We start from the raw sequence: 8,604 nt of genomic DNA, 5'->3' as shown, positions 1-8,604 counted from the left end.
AGATGAATGCTAATGCTAATGGATAGCTGCATTCAGTTAATGCATATACACACAAACATTCAAGTGTTTGTCCCAGATCTTTGTCTAGTATTGTACTTAAGTATGTGCTTGTATTGTAGACCCATTGGTGAATCATTGTGTATTCTTTGGGTTATTCTGGTTCCTTGTTTGTTATTTTTGGCTTTTTGCTTTGTAGTTTGCTCGTTTCAAACAGTTGCACTTGGGTTCTATAACTTCGCTCTGCCTAAGCTTTTGTTACAGAAGGCAACACAACTGTGCTGCATACCTTTTGAACCGGCTTCGTTTTGGAAGCGCAGCTTTGATGCCTTAAAAGGCTGCCTACATAGATACCTCCCTAGGTTTAGAAAAAAGAGCCACTGTTGACAGGTTGCTCAATTCTGTCTTGCAGATTACAGAACTGATGAGTCACTTGAGCAGAATGAAATGTCAAGTGTGTCAGTTTCAGGTTTTGATATGTGCTGCATGACTGAAAGTTCCAATCATTTCTGAAGTATATGTGTTTATTAACCGATATAACATAAGCAAGTAGATGAATGAGTGAATAGGATTTTTTCCTGTCTTTCCCTGTTGTTTTTTTATTTTATTTTTGGACCCAGTTAGCTTAAACATCACAGATATTGAATTCTTCAGTCTAAATAGCTGTTCAAATGTATTTTACTGTTTTGATGTATTAGCACTTTTACTGAGGAAAGATTGGAAATTTCTCCCCAGTTGAAGCCATAATCGTTTTTGAAGCGTTGAATCCTTTTAAAGACACTAGATGTGCCATAAAATGGTTACAGCTAGTGCCAAGTTTATATCAAATGTTATGATATTTTGTTAAAGAGCAGCGGCTGCCATCTAAAGTGAGCTCTATTCCCGTCATCTATCAGTGGCTGATGATTGCAGCATTCGTCTCTTTGTGCTTCATTATGACGGTTTTGCCTAGATCTGTTTCGGTGTTTGTGATGTGTATAGGATGGCTGGGAGAGAAAGAGACTGTAAAGCCACTCTGGAGCCCAGGGGAATAAAACTGAGGCTCATTATTTATCGCCACACAACTGGGGCCAGTTGAGCTCGCTTTATGTTTTTTCATGCAACATCGCCATAGAGCAATGTCATGTTAAGACACAGGGACGGTCCCTCCGGAGTCGCCTCAGGTTAAGTGCCTTGATCAAGGGCAGACCGGCTGAAGAATCGGCCTTAGGTGGCTTTGAACCTTCAACATTTTGATTTCCAGCCCAGATCTGCTAGGCTATACCAGAATAACAAAAGGGATGTTTTAATAGTTATATGGATAAATGCAGGATAACAACCGACAAGTCTCTCAAGCACTAAAATATATTTGTGAGATGTAAATCTGTGTTTTTGTCATAGCTGCCTGTGAAAAGAAATGGTCTTTAGTCGGTTGCTTTATTTCTGTTTATGTGGTGTAAAAACTGGGTAGCCTCACCCATGGTAAAATCTCATTGGTCCAAAATTATTTTTTTCATAATTGAATATTTAAACCACAGTTATTTAGTAGCTGTGATTGTCACATTGTGCCACATTTCTATGATCATATTAATTTTAATAGTATGTTAAATGTTATACATTATCTCTAAATTTGTTTTTTATTTGTAAATTATATATATATATATATATATATATATATATATATATATATATAAAAATTGGTCTTATCTTTATCACATAATGTGCATAACCTGTAGATAAATACAATTCCTGAGAATAATCCCCTTTGTTCTCTCTCGCTCTCTTACAACATTTCTCTCAGAATATGGTTTCTTAATATTTACAGTACAGTACATTAGCATATGGTATGTGTCCGCTTTAATAGTTTCAGAATTATAGTAAAGCATTTCACACAATTCTAGAAACATATTGGAGCTGAACTGAACAAGTTTTAATGGATGCTGACGTTTCCCTGCACCCGTTTTAATAGATGTTGCATTTCTTTGACACCATTTTTAGTTTGTTTGTATGCTCTGTGAATAATGATCCTCTTCACCCCAGGAAGTTGAATTATTTTGGAGGTTGTCTCTGTATCTTTTGTTCATTTTCACTTCAGTTTTTTTTTTTCATTGTAATTTCTCAGGGGCCAGCCATTGTTTTGAGCTCGTTTTTTCCCACCATTGCTTTGATCTTTATATCTATAGCTCTGATATGATCCAACAGCTTTTGGTTTTAAAATGGCAGGTTCAAATTTTCCAAATCGAATTACTGAACCCCAAGGAGGAGTACACAAATATAGAAAGGTAGTGGGTAAATGTTTGACGGAATGTACAAAAGAGACGTCTACAGTGCAAAAAAATGCTATTCAAACCTTTTTTGAGTGTAGAGGACGGCAGAGGTGAATGAAGGCATCATGATCCATGTACTGTTTGATGGATCATTGAATGTCTTTAGTCTAAACTTTGGAGATTATATTGAGTGTTTAGCACTCAAATGTATTTTTTATTTTCTTTACATTTTAAGAGTCATGTAAGGCTTTTGTTCCAGTTAAAGGGTTAGTTCACCCAATAATCAAAATTATGTCATTAATAACTTAATGTCGTTCCAAACCTGTGAGACCTCCATTTATCTTTGGAACAGAGTTTAAGATATTTTAGATTTTGTCCGAGAGCTCTCAGTCTCTCCATTGAAACTGTGTGTATGGTCTACTGTCCATATCCAGAAAGGTAAGAAAAACATCATCAAAGTAGTCCATGTGACATCAGAGGGTCACGGAGCCGAGCCGAGCCAGATAACAAACAAAAGATTTACTTGTTCTCAAGTCAAGAACCGTTTCTGTCAGATGCGTCCGATTCGAGAACCGAGGAGCTGATGATACTGCGCATGTGTGATTCAGCGTGACGCAGACCGACACACAGAGCGTCTGAACCGAACTGATTCTTTTGGTGATTGATTCTGAACTGATTCTGTGCTAATTTTATGAGCGCTGGTAAACCGAAGGCTTGAATCAAGGGCAATCATCACAAATGACGCTATTATGTCGAGCGCAAAGGTTTCTTCAACCGGTTTATTGAATCGAACTGTCCGAAAGAACTACTGGTGATCCAAAAACTGATGCAACCGGCTCTTGACTCGTGAACGAGTCATTATCTCGCTCGACTCTGTGTTCATCTTCAGTTCTCTCTTCACAGCAGTTCAGTCAGTGTACTGTTTGAGTGCATGCATTACTCCGGGATATTGGTTTGTTTGAACTCAGAGGGAGTGTCAGCCACATTAAAAAAGTTAATTGAGACGCAAACCATTTTAAACGATTCAGTTCGATTTGGTGAACTGGTTCAAAAAGATTCTGTTACATCGAATGATTCGTTCATGAACCAGATATCACTACACTGTACAGACACGGAAGAGAAGACAATGCTGAATAAAGTCGTAGTTTTTGCTATTTTTGGACCAAAATGTATTTTCGATGCTTCAAAATATTCTAATTGACCCTCTGATGTCACATGGACTACTTTGAAGATGTTTTTCTTACCTTTCTGGACATGGACAGTATACCGTACACACAGCTTCAATGGAGGGACTGAGAGCTCTCGGACTAAATCTAAAATATCTTAAACTGTGTTCCAAAGATGAACGGAGGTCTCACGGGTCTGGAACAACATGAGGGTAAGTTATTAATGACATAACTTTGATTATTGGGTGGACTAACCCTTTAAGTGTTGTATAGGCACAATGCGGCAACCTTCCGGTCTCTCTCATGAAACCAACACAGAAGTGACTAAAACTGCAATTCATCGACTGGCTGCTAAAGGCTGGCTCCAAAAAAGAGTCAATCAAATAGACTCCCCATTTTTGATGTGTGAAATTTACAGCAGAAAAAAAGTGTTTACAAAGTGTTTTTAATTTTAGTAAAACATGCATTATTTTTAGCATCATAAATGTCTTAACTTTTACTTTATTTTGTCCATATGAATAAATGCTTTGCTGGAAGAAATATACACAAATAAATTAATGAATTGATTAAAATAAAACCTGATGTACAAATGTACAAATGTATTTTTTATGTATTTTTTAAAATCGTTAAGCAGTGTAGGTAGGTAGATAGATAGATTTATTATTCAGCATACAAATATTTGAAAGGACTAGTCCAGTTGACGTTTTTTTTTTTTTATGCACATTTCTGTGATGTTGACTAGACTCTTCTCTTTCAAGAAATCTTTGATAGACAGCTAAGTAGCAACAATTCCAGCAGCTTTTAGAAGCCTTTGTGCTCTTCTGCTCATAGCACCAGCTCACAAAGGAGGAACACAAACCAGGCTGTGGATGATGCTGAAAGAGAGGCATTCTAATGACAATGAGCTGCCGGTGAAATGGAACTGTCCCATGCTGGCTGCCTCTGTCTGCTGAGAGGGTCGTTAAATGCAACTGGTACTGCTGCAGTCTCTTCTCTCCCTTTCTCCCTCTCATGCTATCTCTACAGGGTGCTCTGTGGAGTGTAGTTAACAAGCTGTGCGCACAGACAGTGTACTGTACAAATGGAGGTGTGTGTGCATTAAGGGACACGCAGGGCTCTGGTTGAGTCAGGCGCGTTTCAGCACAGCAGGTTGTGTTTCTCTGAAGACATCAGATTGGGAGCTTCAGTCCAGGTATGTTCTCATCAGAATCTGACTTATCAAGAGCACCTTATTTCTCCAAAATGATGCGTTCATATAGCTGACTGCAGAGTGTTCACTTCATTAGGGGTAATGATTCTGTTTGCATTATTGGGAGAAAGTTTGATCGGACCAATTATTCCTGCTGTGGAGCGGCTGGAATAATAATAAGTAAGCGAGAAAGAGGAACAAGGGAATGAGGGAGAGAACGAAAGGATGAGCGGTTGCAGAGTGAATGGGTGCAGCAAACAAGCACATATGCATGCAAACATACAGCAAACAGCAGGTGAGCCAGTTTAAAGAGCTCCCGAAAGACCTCAGCTCATCAAGAACCGCAATCAATGCACAGATTGACTTAAGGCCAAACACGCACACTGCATAAGTGCGGCAAGCGAATGCATAATGCTGCTTATACTGTAGTGTATTATTTTTGATAGGATTCTCTGCTTGACACCTGTGATTATTTGTGTTGATTCCTTGCATGAAGAAATGTGTTAAGAACTGACTGATTTAAATAAGCAATAAGCAGGAGTAAATGAAATCCCTTTCATTTTCTTTGCTCTTTTTATGGGGAAATCTTCTGCCGAATGTATGACTATTGTAAAAGCATGCAGGCCATAGGCAGGGAATGATGAGATGTGGTCAGCTGTGTCTCTCCTTTCATATAGCCGACTGCATAGTTTTTGCAACTCTTAATCTTAATTTTTTTTTTCAAATCATGTTATTTTGGTAAAAAGGTAGCTTTGTGGTAAAGTGTGTCAGGTGCAAATAACAGCAGAATACAGTAAGAGTTTGGAATCCCCTGGGAAAGGGGGAAAATAGGCCATGAATTTAGAATGTGTTCCCATTTGGTCATGTATAATTAATTATCGTTCCCTTATTTTAATTTAGTTAAATCATGTCCATGATTCTAAAATTAGGCAACACATTAAGCTGTGGAATTCCCCCCAATGTTATGTGTGGGTCCATAAAACAAATGTATGACTACTGTATATAAAATGCATTGTCATATGAAGTAAAAACATGAAACCTATTGTACAAATTGGAGCAGTTTTATATATGAACACATATCTAGATATATCAAAGATATATCAATATATTCTGTATGTATTAACTGTAACAATGCCTAGCTTACTATTATTGAAATATAGTCAGTTTAATTGCAATATGTTATTTTAACCGTTGACCCAAAGTCATAATTTCTGTTGTATATTTAAAGCAAAAATAATTTGGAACAGTATATATTACAATTATAATTTCTGCCAGGTCTTTATTTATATTCCTGTAAGTATTTTGCATGGGTGTTAACCTTTATGACATTAGGGTGAAATTTCATACTTGTTGATCTTCGAAGGACTTTTTACATCTGTTAAAGCCTTCCATCTGGATTTAATTTACAACTAAATCTGCTTTCTCAGGGAGAGTTTTCCCATGATTGCACGCAGAATTGTCAAAGCATGTGATTAGACAAACAAGCTCAAGTGTCTTATTAAAAGGAGATGAAGCTCCTCAAGTCGTTTTTCTCCCTGTGCAATAATAATAATGCTGCTGAATGGTTCTGAGCATGTGTTAAAAACCATAGCGCTGATGTTGATGAAGGATACTTGAGCCTTCAAGATTAATAAAATCAAAACAGACAATTATTTGTCCAGGAAGTCATGTTTTTATCACAAGCTATTTAAAAAAAAAGGATTTGAATGTGGCTCCTCCAATCAGAATATTGCACCTGATTTTTTATTTTTTCTCTGAATGCTTGTCAGAGGCCTTTTATTTTGTAGTCTATCGCTATTGCCTTATTGAGACATCTCTTAGCACAGATAGTCTTTTCCAGCTATTTAGACATATCTTCCATCCTGAAATCCAATCGCAACCATTTTGAGTTGGAAAAAAAAGATTGTATTTACTTAATAACAACTCGACAAGGGCGAGTACAGCAGTCCGTGCCAGCTATCAGTGACTCTCATGTCCAGGAGGGTCATGGGTGTTATCTGCGCCTCTTCTAATGCTGCTGAAATACTGAGAGGCAAAGGAGGTATACACAGATGGAAACCAGTCAAATATCTCTGATGGCATGTGACAGGCAATGTCACGCCGGCCATTAGGATACAAATAAACAAATTTCAGCTGGGACTGAAGGAAGGTTGGAAGGCCCCAGAAGATTCGATCGTCCATCTCCTTGTGTAATGATTTTCCTCCCTGATCTAATTTGGAGGCTGTGGCACACTGGACCGAACTGGTTTCTTTGGGCCGAAGTGTCATGTCCTTTCTCAAGTGAAAATGACATCTGTCTAAGAGTGTTGACGTCAAATGTTTGTGATTTGAAACGAGACCTCATAGGACTTCTGTTCTTGAATTCATAAAATATGGGTCAATAGAAACCAGATAAGTCTGTGTTCCTGCTTACAGATAATACAAGATCTTGTGTATGTTCATATGTATAATACATTTCCCCCCAGAATGTTATATTTAGACTATTTATATAAATATTACTTTATTTTACCAGTGTTATATTTTATAAATGTATATTATGACGTATGCATATATATATATGTCTATATATATATATATATATATATATATATATATATATATATATATATATATATATATATATATGTCTATATATATATATATGTTCAAATGATGAGTGCCTGACTGTGCAAAGCAACTGGTTTCCATGATGTTGCTACGATGTTTATTCATGCACATAATATTTAAAATATATAATAATTCTATATTTTTGAATATTTTGAGTTTTTCCCCCCAAAATAGATAAGAGTATTGTAAATATGATATTATATCATTGTTATGGATTATTTTATATAATATGCATTATATTACTCTATGTATTATATTTAATTTATTATTATTTAATAAGGAAAATAATAATTAATAATAGTTAATTGCAATAGTTAACACTTTTTTGATAGTCAGAATTTTATTTATTATATATTTCATTTTATTTTGATTTATTATATTTTATTTTATTTTAATTGTATTATTTTATTTTATTTTTAATAGACTTTATCTGCACACACACACACACACACACACACACACACACACACACACACATATCAGTATTTATTTATTATGTTGTGATTTAGAGTTAATGGAAATTAAAATTACTGGTCTGTAAAATTATTGGATAATGTCCTCAAATAAAATTACCAGTAAGGTTTTAGTTTCTTTTCTTTCTTTTTTGTTCTAGGCTGAATTCTTATGCAAGCGACTTGACCAGTAACATTGTGTAGAGATGTTTTACAAACCCTTCAATTTGCTGTAATTTAATAATCCATTCTTCGTTTTTAATTGGCTGGTTGTTTAATGTGCAGTCTGAGCAGGGCTTTTGTCTGTAAGAGCTCGTCAGGGCACTCAGCAGGTTTGACCGGCGTGAAAGAGAACAGAAGAAAGCGAGAAAGCTGAGCCCATCAGCCTGAAAGACAGATGGAGATGGAGGTAGTTACAGAAAAGCATTAACAGAGAGCAATGGAGAACTTTTCCCTGGGAAAGGGTTCAGGTCACTCCGCTCTCAGTTTGTCTGTATCCAGCCTTGAAATACTACACCTTTCTAAAGAAAACTGGACTGTCCATACTGTACTGTAGATTTTACAGCTCTCCGAAAAAAAGATGTGAAACTGTCACTGTGCCAGTACTGCTTCTAAGGGCATTTGAAAGTATTGATATGTAACTTTTAGGTAGAAATATTTATCATTTAGGGGTTAATAAGTTACCTTATAGTTTATTTGATGTAAATATCCTTTTTTTTTTTTTTTTTACCTTTATATGATATATATATATATTGGCCAGTTTTTAATTATTATTATGACAAATTTTATATTTTATGTATTTAAAATAATTGTCAAAATATATAAAAAATATAAAATCCAAGAATATATATATATATATATATATATATATATATATATATATATATATATATATATATATATATATATATATATATAACATATAACAAATATGTTTTGCTGTTATA

This window comes from Carassius auratus, unplaced genomic scaffold (genome assembly GCF_003368295.1).
Source record: "Carassius auratus strain Wakin unplaced genomic scaffold, ASM336829v1 scaf_tig00000788, whole genome shotgun sequence".
Classification (NCBI taxonomy): Eukaryota; Metazoa; Chordata; class Actinopteri; order Cypriniformes; family Cyprinidae; genus Carassius; species Carassius auratus.
Note: the sequence above shows the minus strand (reverse complement) of the source record.